The sequence below is a fragment of the Anguilla anguilla genome, chromosome 5, assembly GCF_013347855.1.
Source record: "Anguilla anguilla isolate fAngAng1 chromosome 5, fAngAng1.pri, whole genome shotgun sequence".
Lineage (NCBI taxonomy): Eukaryota > Metazoa > Chordata > Actinopteri > Anguilliformes > Anguillidae > Anguilla > Anguilla anguilla.
The window spans coordinates 57,817,458-57,841,462 of record NC_049205.1 but is presented as its reverse complement, the minus strand read 5'-3'; the positions used below and the strand labels follow the sequence as shown (position 1 = coordinate 57,841,462).

At 47.2% G+C, this 24,005-nt stretch overlaps 1 long non-coding RNA gene across 1 annotated transcript in view; it reads right to left on the bottom strand.

The window, feature by feature from the left end:
• Positions 1–13,088: 13,088 nt before the first annotated feature.
• Positions 13,089–24,005, bottom strand: part of LOC118228142 — a 33,752-nt gene continuing 22,835 nt past the window's right edge. Inside the window, exon 3 of the long non-coding RNA XR_004765415.1 lies at positions 13,089–13,347. This is a non-coding gene — a long non-coding RNA (uncharacterized LOC118228142). The remainder of the gene's footprint in view (positions 13,348–24,005) is intronic.

Genomic DNA, 24,005 nt, shown 5'->3' with positions numbered 1-24,005 from the left:
CTCTCTAATAGTGAGAGTGTGTGTGTGCGTGTGTGTGTGTGTGCGTGTGTGTGAGTGTGTGTGCGTGTGTGCGAGTGAGTGTGTGTGTGTGTGTGTGTCAGAGCTGGGCCCTGCTCCTGTAAGGCTGAACTGGGCTCTATTTGAGCAGACACTAGCAGGCCCGAGCTCTCTAATAGTGAGTGAGTGTGTGTGTGTGTGTGTGTGTGTGTGAGTGTGTGTGTGTGTGTGTGTGTGTGTGAGAGTGTGTGTGCGTGTGAGTGAGTGTGTGTGTGTGTGTGTGTGTGTGTCAGAGCCGGGCCCTGCTCCTGTAAGGCTGAACTGGGTTCTATTTGAGCAGACACTAGCAGGCCCGAGCTCTCTAATAGTGAGAGTGTGTGTGTGCGTGTGTGTGTGTGTGCGTGTGTGTGTGAGTGTGTGAGTGAGTGTGTGCGTGTGTGTGAGTGTGTGTGAGTGTGTGTGTGTCAGAGCTGGGCCCTGCTCCTGTAAGGCTGAACTGGGCTCTATTTGAGCAGACACTAGCAGGCCCGAGCTCTCTAATAGTGTGTGTGTGTGTGTGTGTGTGTGTGTGTGTGCGCGTGTGTGTGTGAGTGTGTGAGTGAGTGTGTGCGTGTGTGTGAGTGTGTGTGAGTGTGTGTGTGTCAGAGCTGGGCCCTGCTCCTGTAAGGCTGAACTAGGCTCTATTTGAGCAGACACTAGCAGGCCCGAGCTCTCTAATAGGGACAAATTGGCAATGTCTGCACTGGCCAGCGAGGAGCGCCAGGAGCCGGGGATTGATAGTGATGCCTAATGATCCCCCTGGGTCGATCAATACCCATAATCCTCTCTCCTGCCTATCCTCGTTATTGGCAATGGAGACCCAGGAGGAGAGGGGCGAAAACTGGACCGCAGAGTGACAGGACAGGAAGTTCAGCCCAGGCCACTGGTCTATCGCTTTCTTTCTCTACAAGAAAATCACTCACACACTCACACACACACGCACACACAGACCAGCTGCTCGTCCACGCACACACACAGCCGGACAAGCACGCGATCGCCCCATGCCAAACCCAGCTTACAAACATCCAATCAAATGCGCGTGTCCCACAAGCACCAGCCAATCAATATTTATTCACCTCTCCTCTATTTATTAGCATACATAATTTCAATGGCCCAATCCGGGCCTCATTCATATTAATTACAGCTGAATCAGCCGAAGCCACAGGCTGTGGCACTGAAACTGAAGAGACGGTCGGTCGGACAAAAGAGAAATCTCGTGTTTTCATAATGCAATTAGAGTTCTGTCCACAGCTGCACTAAGAGGGATAAACGACACATCATTATACATTTTTGCCCTGACACTTGGAGGAGGGGGGGGGGGGAGATTGGGGGGAGGATTGAAAACATTTTCTCATCACGCAAATAAAAAGAGACCATGTTCGATATCAAGCATGATAATATTATACAGCGGACTCAATTCCAGAGCGTCATGTGACCAGCACGGGAGCGGCGGGGCATTTATCGATCAGGAACGAGGCGGCTCGCGCTCCCCTCTCCCTCGCCACCGGTCCCGTTCTCCCCAAAATGTTCCCCTGTAGGCTCTCTGTCATTCCAGTGCCTTTTTTTTGTTTTTGTGAATGGGTAAGAAAGCATTTTTTTTTCTAAACAGTGAGGTGAATGAATGTGTTCGCTGCGCGACATGCTAGCCACCGCAGGACTCCCAGAAGCCTCTGCACCCCCTGTAGGAGCTCCACCCCAGGATCAGGGGGGTGTGGAGGGGGAGTCAAAAAGCATCACATCAACCCCACCCCCAACCCAGAGTCCTCCCCACCCCCTTGCCCAACTGACCGTCCTCCGAAATGCTCATCACTCTCCCCAATCACATCGGGGCCCCCTACCCTGCTGTCACAATACCGCCCCAGCAACGGGACGATAATTTGGGCTGCGGACCTGAGCCCCTGCACCCTCTTTTTATGGCTTTGTCCCGTCTCTGTCGCCATTTTAAAGAGGTTCCCTACCGCGGGATGAAGCGTGCTGTCCCCCCCGCCCCCGCCCCCGCCCCCGTCCCCGCCCCTTCTCTCTCTCTCTCTCTTTCTCTCTGAAAGACAGACACTAGCTCTTCACCCACCCATTTTAAAAACTGCTGCGTTTCTCTTTCTTTTTCTGCTCATCTCTCAACCTTTCTTTCACATCTTTTCACTTCACCCCCCCCCCACCCCCCCACCCAACCGCACACACACACCTCCCCACCCCCTGCCCCCCCCCCACACACCCCTAGATACTGCCAGCTCAAGAAGAATGTCTTTCATCCGGTGCACATCACCATCGCACTGACCAAATTTAATGCCGCTACTGTCATATTACACGAAAATATCCTGGGTAAAAAAAACATATACAGGCTGTGTCTTATTTGTGAAATTTGAGAAAATGCCAAACTCACATCATGAGGAAAATGCTTCAGACTCTCAAAAGACATGTATGCCAAATGTTAAAACAATTAATTGCCACATCCATGCTATGTCATGGTATATACAGTACTATAAACAGATTGCAAATTTTATTTTACAATGAGAATTACATATGAATAAATTAATACACTTGTACAGCTGTATATTTATATGACCCTGCATGTTATAAATTTGAATTTTCGGACTAGAAAGGCGCTTAGTGTACACCTTGGTGCACAGTCTTAACAGAATTTATGCAGTTTTTTAAATTAAGTTTTATGGTTTGGTAAGGGTTCCTCGTGATAGATACCATGTTCGTTACATGACACTATTAGTTGGAATGTAATGTTAAAAACGGAAAAGCTTCTCAAATAGCAGTAAAGTTAAAAGAAGAGAATAAAAAAAGAAAATAACTGAAAAACAGTCAGAATTATCTGAAAAAAACTGAGGTCTAATCAGTACACTTGAGAGGGGAAGTGAACTCCATTATTATAAAGTGAAAATTCATATTTTTGAGAGGGCTTTCTTTCTAGAATGGAGGAAGAAAAGATTTCACTGGTGACAGAAACTAACCCTGTCAGAGATGTTGAGCAGAGACCCTGTCCTCTCTCTCCTGATCTCTCTCTCTCTCTCAGTGTAACTGCCAGGAAACACATTTTTCAGTCTTATGAAGTTCAAAAACAACTTTAAAAAAATAGCAAATTACAGCAAATGGATCCTAGTATTGAGCATAATGAAAAACGGAATGGATATGAATGCTCGCACATTTGCAGAGACATGGAGTCCTCCGTTTGGTCTTGTTCACTGCGTTCGTGTTCGAATGCATTGCTGCACTTGCAAATGTATTTCCTGCCAATGAAGGATCTGTGAATTTGAATGCGAGAGAAAGATGGGGAGAACGAAAGATGAGAGAGAGAGAGAGAGAGAGAGAGAGAGAGAGAGAGACTCAACAGCCTACCCCTAGCCTGTCTCTTCAGCAGTGGTGGAATTACAGTGGATTCCTTCAGCTTCTGATGGTCTTACAGGGGCTCTCCAAACAGACACCATTCAAAATGGTCTCAGGCCACTAAGACAGACTAAGAAGTCTTATTTTTATTTTTCACTATAATAAATGTACACATACCACAAAGGTTAAGCTCTGCTTATACAGCAGGGTTCCCAATGGTGGAAAAACCCATTTCAGAACAATAAAAGTCTCCTTTGATATTAACATTCAAATTAAATAAATGCCCCCCCACACACACACGCACATACACACACACACACACACACACTCGCGCGCGCGCGCGCGCGCACACGCACGCACACACACACACACACACACACACACACACACACACACACACACACACACACACACACACACACACACACACACACACACACACACACACACACACACACACACACACGCGCACGCGCACGCGCTCCCCCATGCCTACACCCCCTCCACAGCCCGCCGCTGTGCAGAAATAGGTGCGTTTAATTCATTACATCATTATGTCATCTCCATACTAATCTGGCCCGTGCTCTCCATCGCTTTGACATGTAAATGAGGGAGAAAAAAAAGCTGTGGTACCCCTGGGGGGGTTTGTCTGTCTGTGTGTGTGTGTGTGTGTGTGTGTGTGTGAGTGTGTGAGTGTGTGTGTGAGTGTGTGTGTGTGTGTGTGTGGAGGGAGGGAGGGGGACAGCAATCACCACATCATCAACACTGTTAAAAAAAAAATAAAAAAATTTTTTTTTTTTTTTTTTTTTTTTTTTTTAAAACAGCCCAGACCTCCGGCACCATTTTACCCTTTCTTTACTGTATCTCTCCATCCATCTCTCCTCCCCTCACTCACACACCCCCCCCCCGTCCCCCGTCTCTCGTCCCTCATCCCCCCACCCACCCCCCCGACCCCCTGTCTGCCCCCCAAACAACAGACCCGCTGATCACACCGAACAGCAGCAATCTGTTGAGGCTCAGACGTCCCACAGAGAGCGCATAAACACGGCGACGCGTGGCACTATCAAAAGACCCTCCGCCTCCCTACTCCCCCCCCGGCCCCTCCGCCCCCCTACTCCCCCCCCGGCCCCTCCGCCCCCCCCCTTCCCCAATCTGCATATTCACAACCCGCCGTGTCGAAACATTGCGCACACGCGACGGCAGCTGCCTCCCGCCCGCCAGCCAGCCAGTCAGCCAGCCAACCGCCCGCCAGCCGCCAGCCGCCAGCCCTCCCCGAGCACCCCGCGCCGCCGCCGCCGCACGCTAACCTAGCGCTTGCGAACAGCGAGACCACACGCGCTACCAGAGGGGGGAAGTAGAAGAAGAAGAAAAAACCAAAAAAAAAAAACAAGAGAAAAGGGAAAAGAGGAGACAGAGAAATGGAGTGGCGGGCTTCATCGCGGCACGACGCAGAGATCTGAGATTTTTTCTTTCTTTCTTTCTTTCTTCCCCCCCCCTGTTTTCTCTCCTCTCATCAGCGGGCGTCGTCAGGTGATGAGTGGCCGCCGGTAATCTGCAGCCCGCCAACCAATCAATCAGCGGCTCCGTAATCAGCAGCCGAGAGAGAGAGAGCGAAAGAGAGAGAGGGAGAGGGATAGGGAAAAAAACACCCACAACTTACCCTGAGTAGGCTTCAGTCTCCTCAGCCTGGAGGGGTAGGGCTCGGGTTCAAATTTTTGCTGCGAGAATATTTTTCTCTTAACAGCTTAACAACACACAAAAAAAAATAAAAAATGTAAAAAATCCCCTTGCCTCAATTAAGCTTTATTTTAAAATCACAGGTTTATATTAGTCTGTTATGGAAATATCCACCACAAAAGCAGTATCCCTCTTTCTTTTCTCTTTCTTTCTCTCTCTCTCTCTTCCTTACTCCGTCCTTCTGCCCCCAGCCAGGCTGACGTGACAGCGTTGGTACACACACTGTATACAGTAGAGATATATATTAAAAAGCACACTACTACTGAAGTAGATATAAAAAGCTGGCGACTATGGTATCCTGCAGATCTGTTGGACCGGGGGGGGTTGGAGTGGGGGGGGGTGGCTGGAGGGGGGAGCGCAGTGGGGGTGAGTGGGAGTGGAAAAAGTAGGGGAGGGTCAAAGCTGAACGTCCTACAAAGAACAGAGGGACCAACAGGACTCCTTTTCTCCTTTTAAATAAAACAGCCAAACATTCCCTCCCTTCCTCTCTCCTCCTCCTCCTCTCCCTCCTTCACTCCGCTCTCCCCTTCCATCTAGTTTTTTCATCTGGTTCTTTCTCTCGTTTCGTTCTCTCCCTTTCTTATTCTCTCTCTCATTCTCTACCTCTCTCTCTCTCTCTCTCTCTCTTCCTCTCCCTGCCTCCCTCTCTTCCTCTCTGTGCTCCCGGGCGTTCGCGGTACACACTTCAGCATCCTTTGAGGAGGTTAGCTGGCTGTCTGGGAGGCAGAGGAGGCTAACAGCGCCTAGCGCACAAGCTCCACATTTTGCCTTGGGGTTAGAGAGCCGAAACGCGCTGCGCTCTCATCACTTTTGAGGGACGTGCAAAAATAAAATGAAATATTAAAAAAAGCAAACAGAAAAGGGAAAAACAGCATACTTTCCCCGCCCCCCACACACACACACACAGCCTAAAAAAGATGCAAAGAGGGTCTTTTTCAAGCGCAGGATTGCAAGAGAAAAAAAAATTCAGAGGAGAAAAAAAAAAAAAAAACTAATTTCTGAGCTTCTCTGCTCCCAGAATTTCCATTTTTCAAACCACAAGGACATTTTGTGGTTTCATTCTCATCATCACACGGAGAACATGGAAGAAAATTTAAATAAATATAAACGAAAAAAACCGTGTAGCACCTGTCTGCCGAGCTTCTGGGCCGGGGCACAAAGAAAAAAAAAAACTAAAAATGAATTAACAGTTTTTATGCAAATGTAATTACTGGTCATTCAAAGCAGCAGGTGATTTTCCTTTTCTCTCCCCCACCTGTTTAAGACACCATAGCGTATATGTATGTGTATGTGTGTCTGAGAGAGCCACAGAATCGGCTGTTAGGTCGTGTCAAAACAGCACTGAGCAGAGGGAATTATGGGCCGGGCGAGCCGTGGGTGTGTGCTCTCTAAACCCCCGCTACGCTCCAATACCCCATATCCCCCAAAATCCAAGCAGGGCGCGTGTCCCGGGAGCGAAGGCGGCGTGATGGCCGCTTGTGAGCTCTGTGTGTGTGTGTGTGTGTGTGTGTGTGTCTATGAGTGAGTGTGTATGTGTTTTTCTACTGGTACTGTAGTAAACAGGTTCATTACAAAAAAAAAACCAGGGTCTCATACAGGACAGTGCACACCTGCCCCCCCCCCCTCAAGTGGGACTCTCCCCCAGGTAACCCCCCCGATTCCCCAGAGAGGCGCTGATGAGGTCACACAAGCTAGCCCCCAGCCTCCATCTTCTCTGCTCAGACACACGGGTAGACAGCGTTTATACAATATGGCAGCACAGGGCTGTAGTGGCTCCAGCACCAGACCAGGCTCCGCCCCCCGCAGCAGGACACCCCCCTGTCACTGCTTCTGCTCATCTGCTGGTGTGAAACACCACCGGCACATGGCTTTGGGGCAGAAAGGGTGTGTGTGTTTGTGTGAGCCTGTATGTGTGTGTGGTGTGTGTGTGTTGGTCTGCAAGTATATGTGTGTACTTTGTGTGTTTTTTGGGTGTGCATGGATATGTGCATGTTATTTTGTGCATGTATGTTTGTGTGCAAGTGTGTTTGTTTGTGTGTGTGTGCATGTGCATTTTGTGTGTGTGTGTGTGTGTTGCGCGTGTGTGTGTGGCAGGGCGAGGCATGTGTCAGTTTGATGTTTGGTGTCTCAGCAGCACCCTTATTAAAGGGGAGGGGGTGAGATGGGGGGAAAGGGGGGAAAATGCGGGAGGGGAGGGGAGGGAAAGGGGGGGGGGGGGACGCTCCACGCTTCCCTGACTGTCATGAATATAAAAAACCAGCGTCTACCCAGAATAAAATTTCACAGGTTGCGAAAGAAAGAGAAGACCTACAACATAACAGACAGATAAATAGAAGGGGAAGAGAGAGAAAAAGAGAAGGGGGAAGGAGAGAGGACATGGGGTAGGAGGATAGAGAGAGATAGAGGGAGGGAGGGAGAGAGAGAAAGAGAGAGAGAGAGAGAGGGAGCAAAGCCCCCATCCCCCAACTCGACCACATTTCTGTCCGTCGGTACATCTTTAGGCTTCCTTGCAGCTTCAGGAATTAAACGCTTCACAATGTAAAAACGGTGCGATTGAGCCAAAACACAACATAACTGACGAACCCCATTCACCCTGGCGCAACACGCTCGGGCCCGATCCACAGCAGCGCAGGCAGGCCAATCACACGAGGCCTTCGTTAGGATGCTAAAGACATCCAGCCAATCAGCGGCCACCGCTGCACCCTAACGGCCACTAAAGTCCAACAATTATCACAGCTGTAATTACAAGCAAATTCTAAACTAATCCATGTGAAAATACGTTCTTGAAAATAAATTTAACTATCAACAAAAAAAAATCCCAGTTAATATATTCGGCAATCAGTTTTGGTAAATAAAATTAATGCACTATTCACCAAAAATATAACCATGAATATACACCAGTGATATTTTGTTTTGCCAGGTAAGCTCCCAGTGTTTCTAAACAAAAAAATGATCATTTTTAAAAAGCAATTATTGTTCCATTGGTTATTTGAGTTAAGTTAGTCAACATTGTCTGCAAAGATAAAATAAAAAGATTGTTAAAATGTTTTTAAAAAATTAATACCTACTCAAGCAAAATTATAAAATACAATGACCCTAAATTCGAAATCCACATTCATTTTATTTCCACGGTTATTCTCCAATCAAGACATAATGCGCACATACATCTTTCCCGACGAAACCCATTAACAGCTAAATATAACTGCAGGTGGGAATTTTCACAGTTACACCTGGCGTCTCACTTAGGACTTCATACCATTAATATATCAGAGGTAATGAGGGGAATTTTCCCAATGAGCTCGCTCAACAGAAGAAAAAAAAAGTATTTTAAGATCCAGCTAATTATTTTAATTATTTGCTGGCTGAAGTATTACAGTAATTAAAACTCATTTAAAGTCATTAAGAGAAGGTGACTCTACACTAAAGACATCGTGTAAAAATACTTGTTAAGAATTAGGCTCAAGAAGAGACACCAGCTGTCATTTAAAAGCAGGGTAAAATAATACCGTAATATCTACAGCATTACAGTATATTACTGTACTATATACATACACAGGCCAGTGGTAAATTTTCTGCAGTCAGTATAGAGGCATCCCTCTCCCTGCGGGGGAAAAAAAAACCAGTTTCTTCGAAAAAAAATATTAGCTTTCACCAAATCAAACCACATCAGCTCTGGACACAGGAACAAAAAAAACAGATTCAAGTTCGAGGAACGAGTCTGCAAGAGACTGGAGGATCAGAAAGACACGGCACACGCACGTCTTTTACAAAAAAAATCAAACTACGAGGAGCCGGCCGACCAGCGCCGACCGCACCGACTGGGATGCTTTCATAAACCGCAAAGCAGAAGAAGAGCGACGTCTTCTCTTCCTCCTCCTCCTCCTCCTCTCCGTTCCTGAGCCCTGACTTAAAGGAAAGAAAGCCTGGCAATTTTTATTTTATCATTCTCCGTGTCCCTCACAAAAAAAAAAATATACAAGCTTTTATTTTTATGTTTTTTTGCAACTGGAATTCACACAATAAAAACCACAGGATGATCCACACAATACCCACCCTTTTCTCCAATTCATGTGTGTTTGTATTTTAAATATTAAAAAATCTGAAAAAAAAATTTTTTTTCCCATTCCTAGATTTTAAATTTTTTATAATTAAAAAAAAAAATTTTTTCTGTGATTTGAACAATCGGTCCTGTGGCAGGAGAGAAGGGATGACTTGCGCATGGACAAAGGTCCCCGTACGAAGCACTCCATCCCCACGGTCAAACCCCCACACACCCCCACCAACCCACCCCACTCTCCCCATCCACAGCGCCCTATCTGCTGGTCATCCCACCCCCTCACACCCCTCCTCAGTGTCCCCTGGTGTTTCCCCCCCTACCTCCCAGAACTGCAAGCCTCACAGCCGGGGTGATGAAAACTCAGAGTGACAAGAGCTACGGCCATCTGAGCAGCTCATGCAGTGGAAGAGAGAACCAATAAATAAAAAATAATAATAAATACATAAATATATAAACAGGCTTTCCTTTTCATTAATATTATTGTTATTACTATTATTATAATAATAATAATTATTATTGTTATTATTATTGTTATTATTATTATTATTATTATTATTATTAATAATATTATTATCATTATGATTACTGCTGTTATTGTTGTTATTGTTATTATTATCATTGTTGTTAACATTATTATTGCTATTATTATTTGTTTTATTATTATTATAGGAAGAGGAAGAACATGTCATAAAATTGGATTTTTTTTTTTTTTTTTTTTTTTTTTTTAAACAGTGTAAACGCCCTTAATTCTGGTTCTCCAGCCCCGACCAACCCAACCGCACCGTACCCTGACAAACAACCAACAAAACAGAGGATGAGCATTCATCAGCTACACACTGCAGCTCGCTGTGAAAAATACACTGATTTCAAAACCTCATTTTTTCTCATCTAACACCTCATTGTCATATATGAACAACACTACGCATGTGCTTCATGTACTTCAAAAATCCTGATAAATATTACACACAAATCAAATTACAAATCTCTTTTGTGTCCGCAAAACTCAATTCAATAAATTATTCATCCTAACATCTGACAAACCGACACAAAAAATATATTTTCAAAAAAATCAATAGAATCTACAAAGTATAGTTAGTCATTTCAGTTCTTAACTAAAAAAGGTTTAATTAATAATTCATGGAGTGTAACAAAAAGGCCGTACATGTGTTCTAGGAAGGCTGTCCTTATGTGTGACCTATTGTGTTCCACGCAGGGATACCCCCAGTGACATTACGGGTGACTGACTGATGTCTAGCAGTGGCCTGTTCACCAAAGGCTGTGATTTTACAGACAGGGCATGAGCGTGTGCACGCGTAGCAGAGCTAGGCTGCGTCCGGGCGTTAGCACGGCCGCCGCTACAACAATAACTGCCATAACTGCCATTCCTGCAGCTCGAGGGAAGCACGGCGAAATCAAACCACGAGCGGCTGCATCAGACAGCACAGCCAGCCCAGCACTCCTGCCAAAAATCCAGCGCTTCTGTTCACACCGCCAGTGGAATAAAACATGAAAAATAAACTGGACCGATATAAGCCTGATTGTTGAAGAAACCAACTTCAAAGTATAAGCAATTAAATGCACGTATTTACACAACTAAAAAAATTATTTCAGTCGCATTCTAATATTATATATGTTAATAGAATCAAAAGTGTAATTTTATTATTAATTATTTGTTTGGTCATTCACACTAATACTTCAAAATGATTTACAAATAATGAAACTGCGTACAAAAATATATCAATTATATAATTAGATTAATTATAGTAATTATACTATTAAATAAATATAGTGTGTAAAAATAACATGCTGTACTATCTAGAAAATTCTTAAATCAATACGTTCTTGTCTGAAGAAGCTACAGGAGTCATTCAAATATTCAAATCAACATGTTACTGTAAGGAAAAGAACTGAAAATCTTCCCCAACAAAAATCCATGCTGTTCCTCTTCCCATATACAGTATGTGCCTAAAGGAATATTTCACGAGACCCATGAAGTCGTGTGAAAGTTAACATTTCCCCGTTTCATATATCTTTGTCCCTTTTAATCTCCAAGGGTATTCTAGGGGAGAAAAAAAAAAAATCAAATCAAGGTCTTTTCTTGCTTTCACTCATGTAATATACGTGTTTCTTCAAGTCATTCGAGTGAAGGGGGGATAGAGAAATATGTACACAGAAAAAAAAAAGAACACTCCGGAATGTGTATTCTTTTCGACATTAAAGATCATAAATGAAAATAAAAAATGACACACGCTGGCGTCACCCAGGAGAGGAGAGGAGAGGAGGGAAGAAGAGAGGAGAGGAGAGGAGAGGAGAGGCGGTGCCTGCATTTTGTAGTAGACGGCGATGCAGAAGGGGGCTGCCTCTCTGTTTGTCTGGGAAAGGGTTACCAGCGGGACAGGGTTCCACAGGCCCCGGACTCTCACACTGTAGTCTCTGTCTGTGTACACTGCCAGCGAGAAGCATCACGCTAAGCCTGTTTTCACTGTACTCCCTCAAAAAAACACAGAAGGAAAACACTTACAGCACACAGCTTAAAGTGCTTTTGGACTGATTTACCCAAATACGGTAGAACCAACACAACCCTACCCTACGACCCCCGTTAACCAATCCAAAAACTCCAAATGCTTACCAGGATTGTTATGAACTTGCATTCCGAGCACATTTCTAGTCAGACAACTTTTAAAAAAATGTCTGAAATTCATAACTTCGGCGATACAACGCAGGTGGAGACGCGAAACGGCGGTAATCGTTCGTCGTGGAGACGCGGACGGCAGCGGTCGTCGGCGCCGCGCCCCTCGCAGAGCGCCGGAGTGTCGGGAGGCCCAGCGCGCTCCTCCTCGACGTTCGGAAGCGCGGCAGAGGGCGAAGTTTAAAGACTGACCGGCAGCACACGGCCCACAGCGCTACAGAGACAGGAGGGGATTAAAACAAGCCTTAACACCGCTCCCTCTACACCTCTACACCGCTCCCATTCACATTTCACCGCACGCGACGTGCCGCACACTTTGAAATAAACAGGAAAAACGCATTTCGTTACGAGCACGAAAATGCATCCTGCAGATTAAGAAAATGTCAATTACTCCAACATGAATCTATCCAAAATAGATGAATAAATTGCAAGACGGTATACTGTACTACACACACACACACACACACACACACACGTGTGTACACATACACTATAAAAATATATTAATCAAATAACATGAGCTAATATGATTATAATATTATAAACATGCAGAATAACAGTTTTATCCATTGCAGTATATATATATTTGGAGAGACATAGAGCATAAAATCTGTGGACAGCACATATTTACATTTTGCGATCATATATTTTACATATCCCCAGAGATTTTATATAACAAGTGAACAAAAGCAGGACATTATCAAGTTCAAGGCACACCGAGTTCACAGGCCCTGTTGCTGGACTACTGAAGACTGATCTGCATGTAAAACCATGCCAGCTAACAGACACAGATATTACACTTACAGTTAATTGTAAACTACAGACAGGGTTAACATACTGTACCAGAGCAAACATGTATTTACAAAAACTGTATTAGCACAGAGAACTGTTCTTCGTAATATACTGCAGGTAACGGGGTCGGGGACTGAACAATGCCTGCTTCACTTCCAAAGATCTCCACAACATGAAAACAACTACGTACATTAAAACATATCCCAACCGGGAGGGTGGGGGGGGGTGCCTTTTGATCGGGGACGTTACTGCTAACAGATGAGGCCCCAAATCATGTGGGAAGTTATGAATCTCCACCCAGCCCAAATCCAATCCCAGCCAAACACAAGCTCCCCAAGTCACAGAGGAAGAGTCTATGTAATAGCAGCAATAAAGATTTTTTTTAAATTTTTAACCAGAAACCAGAAGAAATCAGACATTTCTTACAAGAAAGAAAAAAACCTTTGGCATTTTCACATCAACCATGCCTTCTTGCACTCAGATTCAAATAATTATACAATAAGTTCATTTGACAGTTTGCAATAAAAGTGACACTCACTTCCAAGCAGGAGGGATGAGGGACCGTTACCTCACAGTGGGCGTCGCGGGTTCGAGTCCATCCCCCCCGCCCCGGTTTCCCCCGGTAAAGTGGTCTCCTGCGGACCAGGCGGTGGACCTGGGCTGAACCCCCTGTTCGGCGCGTAATTCTTTAAACTCGCTCAAGCTGGAGAACACACACAAAAAAAAAAAAAAAAAAAAAAAAAACATTTCTCACATTTCCCGTTGCTACTAGGAAACGGATAGAAAATAAAAATAACCTCTGTGGTGTTACCATGGTAAATCTGGGGGTCTGCAAATATGGTACAGACAGCAAGGGGGGGGAAGGGAGGGGGGGTTAGGGTTGGGGGGGGTGGGAGGGGGGGGTTAGGGTTGGGTGGGACGGGATGGGTGTGCGGGGAGGGGGGGTTAGGGTTGGGGGGGGGGGATGGGTGTGCGGGGAGGGGGGAGGTGCAGTTGTCATAAAGCTGAAAGATTACCATACAAATTATAATACATGATGTTTTCCTCTGCGCCCTGGGACGGGCGATGTGGACGTCCCCCATGGCCCAGCCAGCCACATGTGAGACCGCAGATGAGACCCGGTCCGCATTATGCTGCTTTTACCCCCACAGCTCCCACATTTGTGTGTGTGTGTGTGTGTGTGAGAGAGAGAGAGCGCGAGTGTGTGTGTGTGTGTGTGAGAGAGAGCGCGAGTGTGTGTGTGTGTGTGTGTGTGAGTGTGAGAGAGAGCACGCGTGTGTGTGTGTGTGTGTGTGCGTGAGGATGTGCGTGAGTGAGTGTGTGTGTGTGTGCGTGTGTGTGTGCGTGTGTGTGTGTGTGAGTGTGTGAGAGAGAGCGCGTGTGTGTGCGTGTGAGTGTGTGTGTGTGTGTGCGTGAGACAGAGGTGACAAACACAAAACCAGCACAAATAAGGTACAGGCACAGTACATTTATTTTACTTATTTATTTTTTTGGCTTGATGTTGGGGTGGGGGAGGGGCCCTGAGGGGAGGAGGCTGACAGACGTACTGAGAGATGCAGAAGGACGGCAAAATAGCAAAGAAGAGAGGAGAAAAAAAAAAGGTAAAATTTAGACAAGTAAGCTAAATTAACCACAGGTGCTCAGAACGGTGAACAGGCATCACCAAGCGATATGGCGGCATGCCAGCATGCCAGGGTACCAGATTAGCCACAGGTGCTCAGAACAGTGGACAGGCATCACCAAACGATACAGGAGCGATGCAGCATGCCAGCTTAGCAAATTAAGAGCTTTAAGGTGAGAGAGGCGAAACATGTTTATGAGAAACACGCTGCTATAACCACAGACAGATGCTCAGTCTGATTTTGTTTTCCTTTTCCGCCATTGCCAGTCTCTGAAATGAACAGTAATAGATGAGCAGTGTGTGTGGTAGGCTGACCCAGGGCCTTATCAAGTCACGCCATACTAATTCAGCTCATATTCAGCTCAACTGCAGCTCGCCATGGGGTGTTCGGACAAAGAAACACACACACACACACACACACACACACACACACACACACACACACACACACACACACACACACACACACACACACACACACACACACACACACACACGCCCAAACAAAAACACACACACACACACACACACACACTCTCTCTCTCTCTTTCATACACACACACAAGCACTTGCCCAAACACAAATGCACACAAACGCATACACTCACACATGCTCCCCGGTGAACCCCGTGGATGCCCCAAGGAAATAGGTGGGTTAGGGGGTAGGAGGTAGGGGCAGGGGGCGGGGGTAGGAGGTAGGGGGGTGGGGGGGGGGGGGTCAAGGAGGGATAAGGGGCAGGCAGAGAGGCTCCAAACAAGTGCCAGAGCAAGCCATGGGCGAGCGAGCGAGCGATACGCAGCGGAACACCGAGGGGGAAGAGGGAAAAAAAAACCTGAACACGGCACGCCATCTACTGTCCGAACAGAGGTACTGCAGCGTCAGCATGAGTCAGGCAGTGACGCCAGAGGGCCTGAGGGGAAGCACAGCGCTGGAGCCCCAGACTTATCACAGCTCCCCCTCACACACAGAAACACATCCACGGGTCACGACCTCGCTCGGCAGGGCACGAAAACCAAATCAGAGCTTCCGCTAATCTCCTCACACTGCGTTAGCCACGGCGCACGCACACGCGCTGAAAATCTGCTGTCCTGCACGAATGTCAACTTTGTACGACAGTGGTGACACAATGACATCTCTCTGCCATTCCTGATTGCATTTTTTCAGTCTTAAGATTTTGCCCGTGCGACACAAAAGGAATGGTTTTTTTTTTCTTTTTCGCCTGTGGAATAATTCTTGGTTATAATTCATTTCTAAAAGCACACGTCCAAAAGCCTCAAAATCACTACGCAGTCAAGAGGACTTATTTTTTGCTTCTTAATGTATGACATTACGACGCTTGGTTTTTGTTCATATAATTTAAAATGTTACGCTGTTATTACATGCAACTGGGATGTTTGTGTATGTGCGCATGTTTTTGTGTGTGAGTGTGTACGCGTGCATGATCTCTAATGATAGTGTACACATCTGTGTGTGCGCGAGTGTTTGCGCATGCGCATGTGTATGTGTTTGTGTCTGTGTGAGTGTGTGTGTGTGTGTGTGAGAGAGTGCCTGTGTGTGTGTACACATTGTGACTCAGTGAACACAGACCTTGTGTGGTTGTGTGAAAGACAGACTCAGCACAGGCAGGTGACCCTTTTCCAGTGGAAACTCAACTGCAAAGCAAACTGGTTTAAAAACAGAATATGGGCATAAGCACAGCTCCATCTCCAGAACGACTTGCTCTCTCCTTAATAATTTCTGACAAGGTGCAAACAAATAAACAATACACAGTCCCCCCTGCCGGTCAAAGGAGCACGAGATATAACTTCCTCAATTACCCCTTCAGGATTCACACAAATATTAGTGCCTCCTCCGTTTTGTTGGAGTATATTTGGGTTTTCTATCGATACTCACATGCAGAAGACTGAACTGAATAAGCCGACATTTTTAGCCAACATTGCGGGCACTCTGATGGAATGGCCGGAGCTCGAAAAGGGGGAAAAAATCATGTTCCAACACATGTATCCTTCAAGGTCATGTTCATTTATCAGGTCGTGTGTGTGTGTGTGTGTGCGCACGTGTGTGAGTGTGTGTCAGCATATCAGAGAGCATTTCGGGGGAGGTGGGGGGGGGAGTGGACGAACACATGAATGTATAATAGCCCGAGACAGACATGCTTGCACGGGATCAGAATCAGCCAAAACGCTTTGGTAAGTGGCCGTCTGATTACACGTCTGCGCACGCCGTAACCTTGAGCTTGGACAGCCGGGAGGATGCGGGGGGGGCGGGGCAGATAAAAATCAGGAAGGGCAGAGGCAGCCCGATAGACAGACAGAGAGGAGCAGAACGGCACTTCACACAAAGCCATTCACGAATCATCGTCATTTTCTTCCTTTCGATCAAAAAAAAGAGAAGAGAAAAGAAAACCATGGCGGCACCGACACCAGTAACCCCCCCCCCCCCCCACCATGAAAAAGGAAAAAAATCTAATTTTCCTATCCCTGCCATAAAGCCACATTCTCTGGCTCACTAACCCCCCCCAAACCACAACCACCCTGCACCCCAACACATTCAACCCCCCCATCCCCCCCAGCCCCCGCCAGCTCGTTCAAATGCGCTCCTTCTCATGAGCAAGGCTCCATTTTGTAATAAGTTCTGATCAGTGTTCTTTCCAATTTACATGCAGCACTGGGAAAGTAAAATGGAGGCTCAGCTTTAATGGGGCAGAAATAGGAGAGGGGGGGGAGAGAGAGAGAGAGAGAGAGAGAGAGAACAATGCATGTATGTGCGTGTGTGTGTGTGCACATGCATGTGTGTGTGTCTGTGTGTGTGTGTGTGTACGTGTGTGCGCACGCGTGTGTGTGTCTGTGCGTGTCTGTGTGTGTGCACGTGTGTGTGTGTGTGTGTCTGTGTGTGTGCGTGTAGCCAGGAGCAGACAGAATGTGAAAGAATGCTCATCTTCGCCCATTTAAATTCAATCACAGAGCGCTGTGGAGCGGGCGCTGGAAGGGGCAGGCTGCTGCTGCTGCTGTATGCATTTGTGATCAGCCCGGCTGATAGATTACGGGGCTGGACTATAATCCCCGATTCAGAGGCTGTCTGTGCGGCCTGCCGAAGGAGAGGCAGGAATACACTCTCCTTCCGACTGCATTACCCTTCACTGTTTACCCACCAAACAGCTGCATACATACAGTACACGCATTCATACATACATGCACACCCACACACATACATGCATGCTTACATACATACATGCATGCTTACATACATACATGTATGCTTACATACATACATACATGCGTATATACATACATGTATGCTTACTTACATGCATATATACATACAGTACATACATGTACGCTTACATACATGCATATATACATACAGTACATACATGCATATATACAGACATGCACACTTTCTCCCTGACACTGAACATTCTTCATTCCGAGCCAGCGGGGAATGAATTTACAGTAACTTACAGATGCCAACTAAACATAATAATAGTTTTTTTAAAAAGCTTTGGGCTATAACAGACATATATCAAGAAGCCCCTTTTAGCATGTACTGCCATTCAAAGATGTTTTCTTTTCCAAGAATAATACTGTCAAATTTTACCCATTTAAAATTACACGTTCCTTCACAGAGAACCTTCCAGAGAAGTGAAAACTGAGCACGGGGATCAAAACGAAAGCTTTGCTTTGATACCTAATAAGACACGAAAGCCCACGAAAACAGCAAAGCCTTGTTCTCAGAATTGGCCCTTTTCTCGTCAGCCGAGTAAAACCAATACGACTCATTAGCCGAAACTCGGCTGTGTTCACAGACATTGTTTAAAAATTTTTAAAAAAAACAGCGTTGGCTGGTTTGCAGCGTTAAGGCAGTAATATCATCATCATCATCAGTGAAGATCGCGGTCACGGGTAAATGCGGTTCTCGAGCAGAGCACTGAGGCCTGGAGGTGATTCCTGAACGGCGCGGCGCAGAATACCGTTTCAAACGCATCATCGTTCGGGGAGCGTCCCCCACGTTCCTTATAACAGTCGGTTTTCGAAGCGGCGTCCTCTTCCTCTGCGTCGAGAACGACTTCAACCCCGACGCCCCGTCGTGACGTTACTTAACGCGAGACGAAGAGCGGAACATTTAAAAGCGTTTCGCAGGTGTGTCCCCCTCAATGTCAACGGCTCTCACAGGCGCCGTCGCCGCCATGTTCAATCGCACGTTCGCAGCTCTCTCCTGCTATGCTTTCGTCTCTTGGAGGAGGCATCGCCACCCAGGGAAATGGCATCGGGGCTGCGCTTGACGTGATGGGTCTGGGGTCATTTCCAGAGCTCAAAAAAATTTAATTGGCCAAAGTTGGTCGTTACTGACAGGCTCTGTCCATTATTAAGGCACACTAGACTTTTTTTTAAAAAGTCTTGAGAAATTATGGATTTTTATCCCAGAGTTGGCAGGCTTGGATTTTTAAAATGCTTTTTCCCCATTCTGCTCCCCAAACCGGACTGCCCAATCACGCTCACGCCGCAGTACTCACAGCGACCTCTGTTACCGCTCCTTGCCAAAGCGTGATGTCAGCCGCCACTCCTGCTCCCACTGCAGTTTGCACAGGCTCACAGGCAGGGAGGCGGACAAACTTTCAGGCACCCAATCGACCAGCAGGGGTCACTGTTGCGCGCAGTTGCCCCGGCAACTGAAAGCCTCCCATCCCTGGGGCGATGCTGCAGCTGTGCAACACCCTGTGGGGCTGCAGGCCGCCGTCGGCACGGCAACGGTCCGAATTTAAGACCAGACCAGGCCCATCCATGCACCAGATCGGTCCCTAAACAGGAAGAGCCACCCTGCAGCCCTCCAAGCTTATTTTGAGCGTAAATACATCCAATCTACAAGGCCTGGAGGAGTGTTCTACTTGACTTTTGGGGCAAGGATGGGGGCACGGGAAATACTGATCATGGTTGGGGTTCTTTCTTTTTTTTGGGGGGGGGGGGGGTGGGAGAACAGGGGACAATCAAATGTTAACCAGATTGTGAATGGGTTTTTAGAAAACATAGTAAAGCAGAACAGAGCCAGAGGAGGAGGGTTTTTCGGGGGAAAGTCAACAGTGGCTGAGAGGGGTGTTGGGGTTGAGCGATAGGGGAAGTTAATTACAGCTTCTTCTTTTTTTGGAGTGGCTTTTCCGTCTCCGCACGGGTCTCTTTTTCATTAGCGCAGGGGAAGCAGATCAGCGGTTATCAGCGCCCCCGGGGGGGCGAGGCGGGAAAACAATCCCCGAATCTTTCAAACAATTTCTCCGTCTAATTTCCGACCGTGCATTTCGGGAGAACAAAATTAATTTCCTCGGCTATCTGACGAATCTGACACAAACAAACTCCGCCGTTCCTGCCGAATCATCGCATCACAATGAGAACCATCGCATCACAATGAGAACCACCGCGTCACAATGAGAAGCACCGCATCACAATGAGAAGCACCGCGTCACAATGAGAACCACCGCGTCACAATGAGAACCACCGCATCACAATGAGAACCACCGCATCACAATGAGAACCACCGCATCACAATGAGAACCACCGCATCACAATGAGAACCATCGCGTCACAATGAGAACCACCGCATCACAATGAGAACCACCGCATCACAATGAGAACTATCGCGTCACAATGAGAACCACCGCATCACAATGAGAACCACCGCATCACAATGAGAACCACCGCATCACAATGAGAACCATCGCATCACAATGAGAACCACCGCATCACAATGAGAACCATTGCATCACAATGAGAACCACCGAGTCACAATGAGAACCATCGCGTCACAATGAGAACCATCGCGTCACAATGAGAACCACCGCATCACAATGAGAACCACCGCACACAATAAATTCTGCTTCACAAAAAAATAAAAATACTTCATCGAAACCATAGCCCTTTAGCCAAGATTTCGAGGAGAGGCTAGGCTAATCTTCTTCTCTTGTTCAGACAGAGATACAGTGGCAACAGTACAAGTAGAGCACCATATTGCCACAGAGGATTCGTAATGAAAACCTTTCCCTGGACACGCGCAGGCATTAGCTATTAAAACAGGCTAAGCTAATAGCACATCAGCAGCAGTAATACAAACCGGTTGATATTAGCTTTTGTTTTTTTGTAGCGTAACTAAGCTCTCGCCGCTTCCTGGAAGCACAACTGTCCTCAAAGTCGCTATCGGCGGTTGGCGTGGCCACAAGCAGCGATGCAGCGTCGAAAGCGCGGTGAGCAATACGCGCCTGCATTATTCACTGGGGGGGGGGGGGTGGGGCGGGGGCCCACACAGCGCACGCCGCGCGTTGCATTATACATGCAGAAGGCCTGTCGGGCTCAATGCGCGTTTTCCACACGACCTGCTTTGAAACAAACTCAAGGTTCGTACAGGGCTGCCGCGCGGGCCCGCCTCAGGCAAGGTTAAAGCATTAGGACTCAGGGCAGCCCACAGAGCCGGGCGGTTTGGGGAGGGAAGGGGGGGGGCGGGGGGTGGGGGGCGTTAGGGTGGGGGGGGCTAGCTCTGGATGTGTGAACCCATTGGCTGCTCCAGTCAACCTTAACCACCCCCCCCCCCAGCCATCCATCCACAGCCAAGGACTGAACACTGAGGAGGATCCCGAAAAGGAGCGTCGGAGAGACGTGGAGGTAGGGGGGTTTGGGGGGGCGCAGTGGTGGGGGGGGGGGTTTGGGGATCTGTGCAGGAAGGGTTAAACGATGCTGCTGTCGAGCATTGATCCGGCTCAGATCCGGAGCGGGAGATAAGGCGCACCCCGTCCCATGCCATTACAGCATTAGCCTAACAGCGGCCTTCCTCCGGGAAGCACGCCGCGGAATTCCACACAATGACCTCATCGATTTCCGTTGCGCCGCCCCGCCCCCCAGCCCCCCCCCAGGAGGGTGCTAAATCGAGGGGTAATTTCACCTGAATTCAAAAGTTTACATAGGCGGTTGGGAGTGCTGGTGGGGTGGGGGGGGGGGGACTGAAGCTAATTCTCCATCCACTGAAATTGATTAAGAGACACACGTACAGAAACGCGTACACACGTGGGACCTGCCAGGATGTACTGGCCCGTGATGGAAACAGCCACTTACAGAACGTCAAAATCAATGTGAGAAATCCAGAACGTAAGCCGGGTGTTCATGGGTATTCATTCATTCATCTGTGCCGAACCGAACAGGAGAAACGCACACGTGAAAACACGTCAGACTACCTACAGCTTCCTCGTACGAATGCGGCCTCATCTGATTGGCTCAGGGGAGAAGGCCCGCTCCCTCCACCTCTGTCCAAATGGCGATGAAGTCACCGTCTCACCTCACATCAGGGTTTATTGGGGAAATCCCCAGCTGCAGACGTCCGCTAATGCGCAGACATCGTATCAGAGAGCCACAAGAGGCTAAGCCCGAGAACAGAAGGCAGGGTACGCCCAGGTGAGAAAGGGTCCATCTGAAGAACCTCTCCCTCTCTCTCTCTCTCTCTCTATCACTCCATATAAAGGACTGAAACAGATTAACTACAAGCTTCAGACACTTGGACACAGCTATACGTAGTGTCTATAGACTATAGACTATTGATAAAAAAAGAACAGAGTATGTGTATGGGAGTGTGTATGCATCCGTGTGTCGCGTGTGCGCATACATACGTGTGTGTGTATGCATCTGTGTGTCGCGTGTGCGCATACATACGTGTGTGTGTGTATGCATCCGTGTGTCGCGTGTGCGCATACATACGTGTGTGTGTGTATGCATCCGTGTGTCGCGTGTGCGCATACATACGTGTGTGTGTATGCATCTGTGTCGCGTGTGCGCATACATACGTGTGTGTGTATGCATCTGTGTGCGTGCATTAATTCTCTTCAAGGAGCTGTACAGTACAGCGGGTTTGGCGGGCCGTGCATGTAAAACACAAGGAGCTTTAGAAGCCTGAAAACTGCTGGGCTGTAATAAAACTCTCTCCCTCTCTCTCTCTCTCTCTCTCAGTCTCTCCCTCCCTCTCTCTCTCCGTCTCTCCCTCTCTCTCTTTCCCCCCTCTCTCTCTCTCTCTCTCTCTCACCTGGCAATCACCGGCGGGATCCAATTTCTCTTCATCTCTCCCGCTGCTCTGCTCTCTCCCTGTAAACTCAATCCCAGCGCCGGCGCGCCGCTGACCCCGCCGTCACCCCCTCAGAGATGAAAGACTCTTTATCTGTTCCAGGTGTGTGTGGAGCTCCGCTCTGCACCGAGTGAGTGTGTGTGTGTGTGTGTGTGTGTGTGTGTGTGTGGTGTGTGTGTGTGTGTGTGTGTGTGTGTGTGTGTGTGTGTGTGTGTGTGTGTGTGTGTGAGAGAGAGACAGAGAGAGAGGGAAAGACAGACACACAGACAGTGAGAGTGAGACAGACACAGAGAGACAGACAGAGGGAAAGACAGAGTGCATGTGTGTGCGTGAGTACCTGCATTTTATATATCTAAAATCCATATGTAGTCCATCTGTGAATTCGCTTTCTAAAACTATTTGTCATTTTATTTCACAGAAATACACCCATGTACAGACACACACACACACACACACACACACACACATACACACATACACACATACACACACACACACACACACACACACACACACACACACGCAGCGCTAACCCCGTTTGTCCCCATCGTACTCTCCCACCACTCTGAGACCCCAGTGGCCAGACGGCGATGCGGTCGTCCAGGCTAAACTTGACCCCGTGCACTTGACCCCCAACAACCGGCTCCCTGCAGGCCATGGGGGGACACGGCTGGGAAGGGCCAGCTCAGGGAGGAGGCCAGCCACACAAACGGCCATTTTGTGAGACACAAATTCAATCCGAAAGAGTTAGAGGACGTTCGGCTGTGCTGAATTTTATTTTTGACGGATAAAACCTGGGCTAGCAGACAGAGTTAGCGTTATATAAACCACCTACGAATAATGCCTTCTGTTCAGTTTACAGTATACAATGTTTTTATGCGTGTGTGTATATACACATGCATAATTATAACCTTATGACCTTACATTGCATTGATTCTTCCTGCGGCCTGGATCTTTTATGAAATCAGTACTGAATTATTTTTATCAAAGCACCTCCAGGCTGAAATTAGGCCCCCAATGCATTGACTGACTGGCAATTCCTCTCTAATTAACCAGTACACCTTTGATATTTGTCAGTTAGGGTACATGCATGTACATACTGTACACTAAGGTGGCAATCATAGCACCATTCCACTAACGCATGCTGTACACAAAAACATCTTTAGCTTCACCTTCAAAGAAAATTGGGGCTGTTCTATGATAATAACACTTGTCCTGCTGTCCTTGCATTCAAAGACATATGCAAAAACACAAACCTTTCAAATAAGAGTGTGCGTACTGTCACGCACACCAAACATCTTCCAGAAAGGGTATCGTAAAAGTTGAGCAGCGCCTGAGTGGTTGCATATCACTCTCTAGCCGACACCGTGTAAAATCTCTCTCCTGCTTTTGCACAATGATTTTTCGGTTGCGATAAATAACCCATGAGTTTGAGAGCTACGACTGGTGAATTTCACTACAGAATTACAAATTACTACCCTGACCCTGAAACACCTCAACATCAGGAGATAACTACAGTTTGCTTAGATTCTGGTTTTTCTTTTTTTTTTTAAGCCATGAATCTATATTCAGGGCATCACCCCTTCTATCAAAAGCAGTAAAATATAAACACTGGACCATCACTTAATCCTCCACACATGCACGCACAAATA